Below are 14,062 nucleotides of genomic sequence, written 5' to 3' on the forward strand. Positions count from 1 at the left end.
ATTCAGATGCAAACACTGTTTTTAAACACAAGTGTCTGAGGCATCCGCGAGCAGCTGGAAGTTTGGGGGCAGATGCTCAGCAGCGGCAGAGCTACACGACTCCACCGAAATCAGCAGAATTGAGATCATTAAAGCTAGAGAAAAGCAGCCAGCCCTCAGTGTTTTATACCCCCCCGAGTCCCTGTCTCAAGCCCCTTCCCTTCTAGGAGGATCAGCCCCCAGACGCTGCCTTTTCCCCTTCGGATCAGCTATCGGGGCGACCCCAAACTGGAAAATCACTTTGTGTCAACCCTTAACAGTATATTTAGAGTGTTATTTCTATTAAGCCACACGTGGCAGAGGGCTGTAGGTTAAAGGCTCTTTCTAAAAGCCCCAAATCCCTAATCTCAAGCTAAAAGTTATCACCGGGGACCTCGGGGTGGGTAGTGACAAACACAGGAAAGGGCCCTGCGTCAGCCAGCGCCCTGGGTAAATAGGCGAGGGGCGGGGAGCGGAGGGGCTGAAGCAGGCTGACAAGCCTGATAAGCCAAATCTGCAAAGCATTCACAGCAGAAAGAACACAAAGCGAAACCCAAAAGTGGAGAAACAGCTGCTGTTGAGTCCTTAATTTCCAAAAAAGACCCCGCTAGCAGAAAAAGAGCAGCAAGGAAAAATGGCAGAAATATTCAGCTACCCACCAGCAAAGCCCCTGGTGGGATGTGGAGATGGGTGGAGAGGGAGCCTGCAGCATCCCTGCTCCCCCACGGCTCCACCGGAATAAAGCAGAGAATTTCGGGCCTCCCACGAGGAAGGATGCGGCCCCTCCATCCCACTCACCCCTAAAAGCAGGGCGGCCCCACTGCAAAGACCAAGGGAAAGGTGGCAATGTGGAAGGTCGGTCCCAGCCCTCAAAATACAGCTCCAGCAAATGCATGTCGGGGCGTACACCTGGACATGCACGTCGGTCACGCACCTCTGAATCAGCGTCCTCCAGCCCCAGCCAAGCAGCGCCCAAGGATCTGCCCCAGCCCAAACGCATGAGTCAGAAACTCCCCAAAAAGGGAGAAAAACAACAACTGGGGACACAGAGCCGGGCCTTTTTCCTTTTTTTTTTTTTCCTTTCTCCCCACAAACAAAAGAAAGACGGCGCTCAGCCTTCCCACCAACTGGTGAGAAGTTTGCAGAGGCAATGCCAGGAATTCAGATTTATTTCTGGAATGACTTTAATGGGATATTGAAAGGCTGCTGTAATTTAGAGGTATTAAGTAGCTTCTCCCAGTTAAACCAAGACAAAGTTAAACACTGCTTGCTGGAGAGGAGCTGGCAGCAGTAAAAAACAGCACGATTGCAACACTTCACCTCCACTGTAGACAATTTGTTCCCCTTGCCACCAAATCACTCCTCAAGAGCAAGAAAAGGAGGAAACAGAGCCTCCTGAACCCTACCGAGGCCAGATCCTGCCAGCCCTCCCACGACCCGCGTCGCTTCGAGCCAGCGAGCCCAATGCAGGATTTAGCGTGCCAGGCCCCTAGCTCATGGCTTTTGGGAGTTTTTAAAGCAATTTACAGCTTTTTGGCTAACCCAGCCTAGTGATTCACCTACCTGCAAGCCATCCAGGTCCTGCTGCAGAAGGCTCCCTGAGGCCGGATCCTGGCTCAGCTCAGCACCTCTGCTTGCAGGCTCCCCAGGCCAACCCCACTAATTAGAGGGAAGCAGCTCTGTGGTGTCACCTGCTTCGTTAGCCCAGGTGTCACCAGCTCCAACGAGGTGCGGGACCCTCCCTGGGGCTAAGATGTTCCCTGATTTTCCCTCTGCCCATGGATTTCAGCCCAAATGTCAGCCCCTGCCGTGCCCCCCTCTCTGGGGCTGTGCAGCAGGGATAAGGTCATGGTCCCATCGTGGTCATGCTGCCAGCAGAAGCCCTTTGGCAGCAGAAACTGGGTTGTGGCTGTGACTCCTCTAGATATATGTCCCCTGCCACATGTCCCACCTCAGCTTTGCACCAGGGCAGCTCAACCTGCTGCACCCTCCCCAGCCCAACCCACATTTTCTGCCCTGCAGAGACCACTATGGGATAACTGGGGGCCCAGAGGTTCTCAGAAGACACCAGGAGAGCAGGCATCCTACAAACATTCAGATGTTTGTTTTATTTTTATCAGCATCACCTTCCCCTCCTCGTGTGAGTTTTCTTGCAGCAAGAGCACAGCCGATGGGCTGGGAACGGGCTCCGGGTTCGGAGCCAGAGGCACCCACCCACACAGCCTGAGGGGGAGCTTTGAGGCCAAAACCACTGCAAACAGGAAAAACAGCCTAAGGACCAGAGAGGCCACCTTGGTCCAAGAAGCACTACCCTATAGAAAGCCAGAAAACTGGCCCCCGTCTTCCCAGCCCCTCTTTTACAGACGGGGAAACTGAGGCACGCGAAGAGACAGGGGTCAGCTGAAAAACCTGTATCACTCCCGATTTAAAAAGTGGAGAAAAAGCATCAAAGGTCCTTTCTTTTCCCTCACCTGCCTGCTGGGTGTGGGACAGGGCTCGGGGCTTTCCCCACGAGGCTGGAGGAACACCATGCCTCCCAAGCAGGGGGCGGCTGGAAAGCGCTCGCCCCGAGACACCGGCCGCAGCCGGAGCAGCCCAGCCCAGCACTTGGCAGAGCAAAAGCTTCTGTTTGCCATTTAGCAATAAATCAGCATCAGACACTCCAAAAGAAAGACCAGAAAGAAGGGGAAAAAAAACCAAAGTAAGGTCACGATAGAGAAAGAAGTGTTGCAAAACGCCCCGTGGCAGCAGGGGGATCGCTGCCTGCTCTGCACGGGCAGCTCCCAGCCCCAAAACGCTCCCCAGCAGAGCCCACCCCGGGGCACTGAAGCAACAAGCCATCCCTGCCCCATGCAGGGTCCTCTCCCAGCAGGGAAAATGAGGGCAATTTGGGAAGTTTGGGGACACCTCCAGTTTGGCAGCTTCCCAGGCGGGGTGTCCAAAGGCGGCACGGGGCAGGTGGCCCCGGCGCATCCCTCCCCAGACCTGGGCACTGCAAACATCCCCCAGAGACCCCACAGGGAAGAGCTTCCCCCCTTGTAGCTGTAAGGCAGAACAAAACCCACTTTGGATGCTTTTTTGCGCAATTCAGCTTTCTCACAAAGAAATCACTGTTTTTTCCTGGGGAATGTTTTCTCCTCGCTAGCTCCGCAGCCTGCTTCCCCTTCCCTCTCCAGCTTTCTGCCGGCTCATAAAGAAGCCTCTCTCGCCGTTTCTGAATTTTGGAGAGATATCACAACCTTGAATGTGTTTTTCTTGCTCCTGGGGTCCTATCAACCCCCTGCGGAGGAGCACGGGGCAACCTATGGCCCTTGCTGCTGCACTCACGGGGCGCAGAAGTGAGCTGCAATAAACAGCCACATCTGAGAGCTCTTCGCTTCCTTGATACGATCGAGATTGACAGGGCTTTGGACAGGCTTCCCCCTCCCCATGTTTTTTTTTCTCTCTCTCTTTTTTTTTTATTTTTTTTTCAGCCTTTTATTCCCAGTGGCCAAGAACATTTAGTCTGGCCGGGAAAAGGAAATCACATTAGAGAATTACGGCTCATTTAGCAGGTCCCACTGGAAGCCCTGCAATAACCACTGCCTTCCTAACAGGATTAGCCAGCGTCTGAACCTCCCGATCGCGCTGCAGTCGTCTCCACTCCCAGCATCTCGAGGACCCCAGAAAACACCAAGCGACCGCAGAAACCCCAAACAGAGGTGGACCTGAAGAAGGAAAGAGGGAAGAGAGGATGGAGGGGGCCGAGTCCTGCCTGCCTGCAGCCACAGACCCCACTTTGCCTCGATGACTTGGCCTCTCCCAGCCTTAGCGCTCTACACTTAGCGGTGTGAGTCGGATCCCGTGGAGGATCCAGGGGTATCAGCCTCAGAAACACACCAGAGCACATTCTGCTACAGTCTTAAGTATTATTGGGCTGGACCCAAACATTTCACTTCACACCAGCAGCAGTTTCTGACGCATGAAGGTTACCACCTGAGACGTTCACGTACGGTGGTTGAGGGTCCCCTGGCATCAGTCTTGGAGGCTACAGGAACACAGGTTTTGGGTTGGCATCACACTTAGCATGTTTACTGGGATCGGCTCTCTGTCTTTAAGAGGGTAGGAGGGTTAGGAAAAAATGATTCAGAGGAGAAGATCAAGAAAAAAGCCAAATTACAAAGTGCCACCAGAACAGCCAAGATCAGGTTTTGCCTTCGGTGGTGCTGAAACTCCATCGCTTCTCCCATCCCTTCCCCACTCAGTACGAGGAAGAGGCAGTGAGAGGGCAATAAATCAGTCACAGCACCATGTATGAAAGCACACCTCTGTGATTTCACGGGGGCTGAACATCTGCCTGTCGCCGCAAAGCAGCTCCCAGCGCTTCGTCACCGCGCCGGCTGGCATACGGGAGAAAAGCGAGCGCAGTCCCAGCAGCTCAGGGCACAAAACACGGCAGGAGCACTGCGAAATGCAGCCCACAGCAACTGGCAAAGACACCACAAATCATCCCAGTGGCATCCCTCCACGGGGCTCCACCACGTCCTGCTGCACCTCGCAAGGAAGGGTGCAAAGTCTGGGAAGGATTTGCTCGGAAGAGCTTTTGGGGATGCAACAAAGCCTTGCCTTCCACCAGCATCTTGCTTTGCTTCAGCCAAAGCAATTCACTGAGACCGTGCTCTCACCAGTTCCTTACTCCATCACACTATGTGCAGCTTGTGGCATCGCAGAGCTCCTGCTGAGCACCACACGCAGCTACCCACGGGTATCCAGGACCCCAGGACCCCAGCTTGGTCCCGCCGTGGTCCCTCCCCAGCCAGGGGTGGGAGGCTGGGAGGTGTTGGAGCCCCCCCAGTCCCACCACAAGGAGCCCAGAGCATTATCTCCCCACTTGGGTGCTCCAAGGGAGCTGGGGTGGCTGAGAAACCTCATTACTGCTGCAGATAAAAAGGCCAGGCTGGGCTGTTCTTATTTTAACAGAGCACCGCATTGCCGTCCCCGCAGCTCCCACGCTGTTCCAGCTCCTCCACGAGATGCCTCCATCATTAGCAAGACTTTTGTCTGCAGGTGGAGGGACCTTCGCAGGGCTGCTAACGAAGCTGCGTGGGCAGGGTTAATTGCCAGGGGTCGGAGCCAGGAGCCCAGCAAAGGATGCTCCAGGGAAGGCTTGGGGAACTCGGGGGCTTTGCATTAACTCCAAGGACAAGGCGAAGGGTGACGAAGAGGGAGGGATGGTGCGGGGCCCAGAGCAGGGAGCTTTGCTCATGCACACAGGGTGTAATTCAGTCTGCAGGGTCTCAGCCAAGCCAAAAATCGAGCAAGAGGCCGAAAGGGCAGAAGTGCTAGTGTGGCTAATGAGCATGCATGGGCTGTGAGCATCACTGCTGGCGAGAGTACCGGAGGGGGGTTGCGAAGACCAGTGTTGGCCTCCCACCAACCTCAAGTCACTGGGAGCAGGAGGATGCTCGCGGGGGGATGAGAGCTGATCTCCCTCCTCTCGGTGCCCCCAGCCTGGCCATCTGTCTGTCTGTCTGTCCCACAGAGGATGGGCAGCAACTGCCTATGCTGTGCCATCGTGCCATGGCAAGGATGCTCTCGCTTGCCCAGTGCAGAAGTTGCTGTTATCCCCATCACTTCATGCTTTGGGAGGTTTTTTTCCCCCCATGGGGCTGCAGACGGAGCCGGAGCAGTGCTTTGCTCTCCTCTGGGTCTTCTGCAGGGACCCCTGAGCACCGTCACCCTTCCCAGCATTGCTCCCATTAGTGCCGTATGGGACGGAAATGCTGCTTGGCAAGCTGGGAATGCACAAATCTGACCTTCTAGCACAACCATGTACAGCATCCAAGAGCATCAGCCATGGCAGAGGAGGCGACACGGAGCTTGTCCCAGGACATCTGGCTGGCAGCGAGTCCTGGAGATGCAATTAGAGGAACCCAGCAGGAAGGAATAAATATTCCTTTGCATTTATCCCTATGCCATAACAGCTGCTTCTGCCACAGAAGTGACCTTTCCAGCTTTATTTTTTTTTCACAATACAATTTGGAGATGGGTTAAAGGCCAAGAAACCATCCATAAGGGAAGTGCTACGAACCACCAGGGCTTTGTTTGACTGCAGGAGGCAGAGGAACGACGTGCCCTCGTGTGCCTCCTGCCTGTGCCATGTTTCTGAGGAAGCCCTAGGGTTTGGTTTTTATCAAAGAGGGACCAGCTACCTGGAACAAGCCTTCTTGGCCGCTGGATCCATCAGCCACCATTTTAGGAAGCTATTGCCAGCCTTGGTCTGTGACTACGGGCAACACATATCGCTGCCGAGTGCCTCGGTTTCTGTGTCTTTTAGGTGTAGTGGTCCACAATGGGTTGACCAAGGCACTACCCAAGACGGGAGCCACCAGTGGCCCCTTCTCCTTTCACACATCGACAGTTTGGGTTCCTTTTCCCCGAGCTGAAGGCAGCGCTGGCTCCTCACAAGTCCCATTTGCAGAACAGCCACGGAGAAGGGACAAGCCTTCAGTCCTGGACCTGCTTCATGGGCACAAGGCGGAGACTGCTTTTCCCATGTCCTCTTGTGCATGTTCTTGTGTTTTAGAGAAGCCAGCGGGTCCACGTGATGCCTGAGACCAGGACAAGAAGGAGCTCCAAAGCATCCCTGCTTTCTCCTACCCCTTAGGTCCAGCCCATACATCTCCCATCACCCGAAGCAGACACACAGCTGCCCCCCACCCTCCTTCCCATCCTCTCTCGCCTCCTGTTTGTTTGTTTGTTTTGCCATCCAAGCGTTCACCAGGAGCAGCAGGGTCTGGCAGCCCGAACTTCCCTGGGGAAGAAGTTCTGGCATCCAGCATCCAAGTGGAAAGTTGCTCTGAGCCTGTCTCATCTCACTTTTGACATATCACCGCTGTCCATTTCCCTTCCCAAGGAAATCTGATTTGTTCCAAAGTTTATAGTTTCAGTGACCTAATCCCAGCATAGTTGTTCCTGTTTCCCTTTAATTTACTGCCTCAGCTTGTATTAATTGATGTATTGCAGAGGGCATGAGCCAAGCTAATTGTTTTAGAAAAAGAAAAAAAGAAGAAAGAAAGGGAGATGTGAGGTCCCTTGGCGGATTATTGAGGTATTTGAGTGGGGAAGCAGCAGCCACCAGCAAACAGCAATAGCTCCAACCAGAAGCAGCTCCAGGAGAGGTGGGGGCTCTCCAGCTGGCGTCATGCAGACAGAAATACCTGCCCCGGAGTGACCCGTGGGAGCCAGGAGAGGTGGGGGCTGTGATGTTTGCCCTTCTCTGCTGGGCTGCCTTAGCCCCCAGTGCTGCTTCTGTCTGATCTAGGGGATGAGGGCAGTTTCCAGAGGACAGGATAAATGCAGATGATGATGGGTGACACCCAGAGCAAGGAGGATCTAGGGAAGCACAAGCTGCTTGCCTTGCCTGCGAAGGTGATGGAGCAAATCCTCCTGGCAGCTGTTTCCACCCACGATGGACAAGAGCGGCTGGGAACTGCCAGCAGGGATTTATCAGGTGTAACTCACGGCCAGCAGACCTGATCGCCTTCAGGGTGAGAGAACTGGCTCCATGGACAGGGGAAGAGCTGTGCCAGTTGCATAACTTCCCTTGGGCAAGGCTTTTGATTGTCTCCCATAATATTCTTGTGGTCAAACTGGTGAAATAAAGATTGGATAAGTAAATTAATGGAGGACAGAGTGCAGTCTCAGCACGTTTTCAGCTGACATCAGAAGGCAGGGCTGGAGAAATCCAGCTCCCCCACGGAGCTCAGGCAGCCAAAAGGCAAAGCCCCTGTCCGGCCGCTGGGAGAGGAGACCCCGGTAACTGGGCAGGCTCGGCCCAAAAGGCTGGAGAGCAGCGTTGGAGAAAAGAACCTGGAGGCCCTGGTGGACCAGAGGATGAACCATGGTTTAGCTTGGCCAAAGTCTACGGCTTCCTGGGCTGTACGAGCAAAAGCAAAGGCAAAAGGGACAATTCCCCTCTATTTAACACTTGCAAGAGCAAATAGTGTCCAGACACGGCCACACAGGAGCTCATCCAGAGAGACCACCGAGCTCCCAAGCTGTGGAGCTGGGCTCCTCCTGCCCAAAGACAAGCAGGGAAAGAGAAGCCCCCACGGGGATGCGAGGACGAGCTGGAACATGGGAAATTTGGGCTTGCTGTCGGCAAAAAGAGTCTGCCTGCACAGCTTAGTTTCATTTTCGGAGACCTCACACTCGGCTTTGCTGGCTGGTTTTGGGCAGAAGGGGAGGAGAGGCATCACCTCCAGCTGACCAGACCACACAGCATCTCTGGGACCCGACGTGTGAGCAGCAAAGCTCCGTTCCCACATGTCCCCGGTCTGGGCTCTGAAACCCAGCACCACCCTGTTAAAGTTTTCCAGAAAACAAACTTGCTCCTTGTTGTTTTCCAAACTGAAAGCCTTCCCCCCTGCCCTTCACATAAATCAGCACGGGCTCTTTCAGCACGGCTCTCACTGAGAGGTTGATTTATTCGGGAGCAACACAGGGAGTTTCCAGATTAACACTAATTGCTCTCCCAAATTACTTAATAGTTTAAATTGCAGCCCTCTCTTTGGAAATCATCTCAGACAGTTCAATAAAAAAAAAAACTATCATCGGAGAGACAACTGCAAATTGATAAAGTCTTTGAGACCGGGCTAATATCATTGCTGTCTGGCAAATTTATTCATCTGAAACAAGACGAGAAGGATAAACACTCTCGCTCGGCAAGGAGGACACCGCCTGCTACCGAGCTGCTCAATTTTCTCTTCCAGAGACACTCTTATTGCTCCAAGAGGGCCACAACACGGCTGAAACAACTCAGCCGGCTGCAGCGCCTGTGAACGAGCAGCACCAGAGAAGAAAAAAATAAAGAGAAATGTAATAATGATAATAGGGTGAGCGCTCGTGCTTGTGGCAGCAGGAGCTCGACCTTTGCGGGTGCTCCTGGCCGGGGCCACGGGAGTTGGCGGCCGCAGAGCTCCCGCGGGGCTGAAATTGTCACCCAGGAGGGGAGGGGAAAACTTGTTTCATTTTGGCTGCTTCCCAATTTCCCAGCCCCTCCGGGGGCAGGAGGTGCAATGTCGCTCACAGGGGAGGCCAAGGAAGGGAGGGGAGGGAAAGCAGCAAAGCCGGGGGCCCAGCCTTCTCCTGCTGCGGGCAGGGGGGGCACCAGGGCAGACCCAACACACCCAGCCCGGAGGCTTGAAACAGCCCTAAAATTAACCCAAAGGGGCAAAGATCCATGGGCATGGGTGCAGAGGGAGTCCTGGGGTTGTGGGGCGATGCTAACCTGGGCAGACACCTCCAGGATCATTGGGCACTGCAATACTCCGTGGTGTGCCTGTGCTGATGGTGCAGACCATGAAAGCTCGTGCCTGGCACCTTGGTGGTGGCCAGGCTTGGCCGTGCCACTGGGGATGGTCCTACTCACCCTGCTGCCACCCGACCAAGCCCTATTTGCCTGCAGTATGCACCCGGCGAACAGCATCACACCAAAATCCGCAGCAAGCTGCCCTGCAGTGGGTCAGAGAGGGGACCTGACTGTGCAAAGAAACCTGCCCCGGAAAACCCCAGGCAGAAACCCCCCCCCAGCTCCGTTCCCGGCTCGGCAGCGAGGGGGTTACGGGCGGCTGCTGCCCAGCGCCGTGCTGGGAGCAGCGGGGGCTTGAGAGCCAGCCCGGCCGATGGCTGCCATCTGCTCCTGGCACCTCGGGCCACCGCCGAAGCCCAGAAGCATGGCAAAAAACAAAACCCCAGCCAGCAGGCTCGGGGCGGGACGAGGTCTGCTCCAGCCAAGCCAGCAAAAAGCCCTTTGGGGTCTTTAAAGGTCTGTGAAATGCCACCTACATCGGTCCCCATCGTCCCCCACCCAGGGCTGGTGGGGGTCCCCCCTTGCTTCTGTGCTCAAAGCTGCCCTGGTGGCATCGTTTCTCTGCACCACGGTGGCAGAAACACCGATCCCGAGGGATCTCCCCGGGGATGCACGGAAGCTCGCGGGGCTGCCGTGCTAACGGGCACCGGCCCCGGGGGGCTGCAGCTTTGTTGCCCCCCCTCAGCAATGCACGGATCCATCCCCATTCCTCGCCTGCTCCGGGAAGGCGTCCAAGGGAGCCGGCTCCAAGAGGCAGCCAATTAAAGCAAGAAACGGGAAAAACGCAAGCGCCGGCGGGTGCCTGCCGGGTGCCCTCCAAGCCACCGGCCAGCGAGCGCCAGGGGAGAGCGGCCAAATTCCCTGCCCCACGGCCTGACCCCCCCCCCCGGGGCTCAGGGAGGCAAAACCCCGCAGAAAAAAAAAAAAAGTCTCATTCATCATTCAGCCTCTGTTTGTTTTCTGCGCTCCGCTAAGCTCAAACAAGCAAAACAGATTAGCTGGTCTCATTTGTTTCCTACTTAATTACACCTCTTCGGTGCTGATGTAATATTTCAAGATTTGGGTTGCTAAGGATGAAAATCCACCTTCCCCCTCCCACACCCACCTTGGCTTTTCATTCCCATGATGAAAAAGCCCAGATGGGTTTGTGTTTCTTTTTTTCCTTTTTTTTTTTCCCCAAAAAGTCTAATTATTGAGGAATTCAAGAACTCTGAATTCAGAAGCTGCCAAAGAGCGCTCAGGTTGTCAGAAACAGATGGACTTCGGCTCCAGCTTTTCATCACGTTATCCAACACCACCCCCAAATAAAATGGAGGGGAGGGGTAAGAGCCCTGCATCTGCAGCCGCACACGGCCCCGGATAACTTCAGCTGTCCCCCCCCCCCCCAAGAATTGCTTCGCCATCAATAGGACTTCCCAGGAAGCCGGCGCAGCTGCGTGCAGGCGCAGTTGCAGGATGAGCTCGGGGAAGGAGCAGCCGCCTCCCCACGGGCTGGAAATGCCTCCTGCCGAGCTTCGCTCTCTGCACGAGGCCCCCGCCGCCGTGCCTTTGTGCTGCTCGGCTTCTCCAACCCCAGCTCGTGCTCACGAGTCAGCACAGAGCCAGCTTGGGATGGGTACTGAAAGCTGAAGGTCCAAAAAAAAGAGCAGCAGCCACCCCGGAGGGAGCAGAGGGACCCACAGCCCAGAGAGCGGGGTGTGCTGCGATGTCCTGAGCCGGCCAAAGCGATGCTGATGGCAGCCCCCTGTGCCAACAGCAAGCTTTCATGCAAGTGTGGAAAAAGCCACGCACCCAGAGGGTCGGAGATGAGAAGCAACCACATCACGATTCCTGGGCTAAGGGATCACAGGGGACAGGGGGCTTGGGACATCCAACCGCGGCCACCCCATAGCCCTGGCATCGCCACCTCTGCGTGTCCCCTGGAAACCTCCCAGCTCAGTCACAGCTCGGATATCTGTCCCCGTCCCCCCCTTCCCAGCCACGCAGGGACAACGGGGACACCCCACGGATGGGCTCGCGACACCGACACAGCCACCCCACCCTTACTTGTGTGCCGGCATCGCGCCCCCGCACGCGGGGCTCCATCGCGGGGAGGACGAGCGAACAAAAGCCACGCACTGGCTCCACGGCTCCGGCTGCATCCTGGGGCCGTCCGGATGGGGACAGAAAGCTCCCGGCGGCTCCGCGAACCGCGCTTGCTTGCAGGAGAGCCGCGGGAGGGCTGGCTGAGCCGTGCCGAGCCGGCTGCGCAGCCACAGCCAGCTTTCCCACGGTGGCATTCGCCCTCGCCGGGGCCCGGCCACGTCCCCTCCCCGTGCCCGGCTCCACGCAGCCCTCCCAGGGACCCCGATCTGCCCGACAGCCCCTCGGGGTCCCCGGGGGTGGGAGCAGGGGGCATCACCCCTGGTTTTGGGTAAAGCAAGCACCCGCGGGGTGTCGCAGCCCTGAGGGGTCCCAGTGGTGGAGGCGCTGGTTATTCAGTAACTTTAACCTCCGCAGGTGCAGGCTGCTCCGCTCCTTCCCAAATCCCACAAGCTGCATTTTTCCAGCTCATTTCCAAGGCATTAGGCAGCTTCAGGTCTCGCCCAGGTGCATTTCAGAGGAGGAAGGGTGAAGGTGAGAGAGCGCTGGGTTTGGGTTCACAACACCCGACTAAAGAGGAAAAAGAGGACGAAGCCCAGCAGGCGGTGCCGGGCCCATGGCACCAGCTGGGTGCTGTGTGGGGCGCTGGGACCTTCCCCACTGCAAAACCCTTTCCCCAAAGCCAAACAAGCCCCACTCCCAGCAAAAAGCCTGTTTCCACGCCACAGTGAGCAAGGCTCTCGTTTTGCCCAAGGAATTTTACCTACAAGGAAGCAGCTTTTGGTTTTAATCTTTCCCTGAAGAGCAAGCAAGGAGCCCTCTTGTCCTCGGTGGTGGGGTTTCATCTGAAGGCCACCCCCAGCTCCATGAGGAGATAACGGCCCTTTGCAGGCACCTCAGAGGGCTTTGCACTGATTTTTCTCCTTGCCGTGGCTTCAGCCCCCGCAAAGCCTGAGAATTAGGATGTGGCCCAGGGCTCCACATTAATTACAGTGGGGCTTCGAGATCAGATCATCACCAGGATCCCTGCTGTCTCCTGTCACCTCCCATCGAGGCATGCACCCGCTTTCCCCACGCAAAAACTTCCCACCTGCACCTTTAGGAGCCTGAGCACGATCCTGAGGCCGGGAGCCGAGCCCCACGGGGCACGCACAGCCCCAGGTCTTCCTCCTCCTGCACCACCAAAGCCCTTCCCGAGCCCCCAGCCCTGCTCACCGGTGTCCCCTGGGTGCTGCAGCAGCAATGCCCAGAGGGAGCACAGCCCCACGGGTGACGGGGTGGGTGCTCCCCAGGAGGCCACAGCTGCTGCATTGTATTTAAAGTGTCCCAAAAAGCACCCATAATGGAGCAATCCGTTTTCCTCCAGGCACTGGAGGCAAGATCGCTCCGGGGCAAGCCCAGGGGAAGGAGCAGGTGGAAATCACCCAGCCAAAAAGCAAAGGTTTCCCCGTGACCGAATCCTACCCTCCACAGCCCCAGCAAACCTCCCGGATAGCATCAGGGGGCCTGATCCTGCACCCTGCCCAGCACGTAGCCCCGAGCAGGGAGCTGGATGGGCTGCAGGTGGGCCTGATCCTGGCACCTTCCCCCCCATTGCTCCTGGCCTGGTGCAGATGCAGGGGCTGGGCAGGGCTCGCTGCACGTGGGCTGCAAAACCAGACGCGAAGCCAAGGCAGAGTATTGGGTACGGCGCCCAAGAGAAACCGCGCTGCTGGAAATGCAAAACTCAAACAGCCCCCTGTGGGGTTTGGTTTTGTGGGTCTGGGCTGGGAGCAAGGTTTGGGCACCGCAGAGGATTCAGTGGCTGAATCCAAGCAGCAGCAGCCCCACCGTGCGAGGAAGGGGTGAGCATGGACACAAACATGCCCACAAGGGTGCTGGAAAAAAGGTTGCAGCCAAAAATAAGAGAAAATGAGAGAGGAAATGAGAGTGCAGGGGGCAGAGGCAGCAAGCAGACGCAGCACTTGGCACAGCAGTGCCTGGACTCTGCTTGGGATGTTTGGGGACAGCTTGGGGCAGCCCTTTCCCAACCCCACTCACAAAGGCAGTGTGAGTTTTCTCTCTCCTAGCCCCTAGGCAGTGCCCAGGTCCTACAGCCACCCCGTTCTGGGAAATAAATCGCTTTGGCCATAGAGAGGCTGGGTTCACCCCTGCAGGATGCTTCCCCTGCAAGTGTGGGGGGAAAAGCCCAGTGGGATCTGCCTTGTTCCCACTGCTGCCCCCCGGGGGGAAACCTGTGTCCCCTCCCGGCTTCAGGATGCTCTGCTTCTGCCGGACCCATGGAGAAAATGGTTTCTGGTGTCCCCCCTGCAGCACCACAGGGATGGGGACACGGAGCCAGCAGGTACCGCAGAGCATCCCTGCCCAACATCCCCAGGCTCACAGTTTGCCATACAAACACAGAAAGCCACCCTGTCCCCCCGCCCAAAAAAAAAAAAAAAAACAAGGAATAAACAGCTGCTAGGCACGGGAAAGCCTTTAGCTGGTTTTTCTACCTGTGCTGCCCAGGGCATGGTGTGGCACTTCACCCCTCAAAGGGAGCTGCAGCTGCGATGGTTAGTGCACAAAGCTGGGAACTGCAAATCGCTGCTCCTTCCCGGGGCAGGAGGG

At 56.4% G+C, this 14,062-nt stretch overlaps 1 protein-coding gene across 6 annotated transcripts in view; it reads right to left on the bottom strand.

Moving 5' to 3' along the window:
* The window catches only part of NOS1 (nitric oxide synthase 1), a gene marked incomplete at its 3' end in the record, with an annotated part of 68,509 nt that extends 54,654 nt beyond the window's left edge, over window positions 1-13,855 (bottom strand). For 5 of the 6 annotated variants that reach the window (XM_080559584.1, XM_080559585.1, XM_080559583.1 and 2 more), the window contains exon 1: window positions 1,582-1,667. Of the gene's footprint in view, window positions 1-1,581; window positions 1,668-11,416 lie in introns of those variants that run through there. The other variant, XM_080559581.1, reaches the window with a different exon arrangement.
* Window positions 13,856-14,062: the final 207 nt, after the last annotated feature.

Source organism: Anser brachyrhynchus (assembly GCF_964034855.1).
Source record: "Anser brachyrhynchus genome assembly, chromosome: 17".
NCBI classification, from domain to species: Eukaryota; Metazoa; Chordata; class Aves; order Anseriformes; family Anatidae; genus Anser; species Anser brachyrhynchus.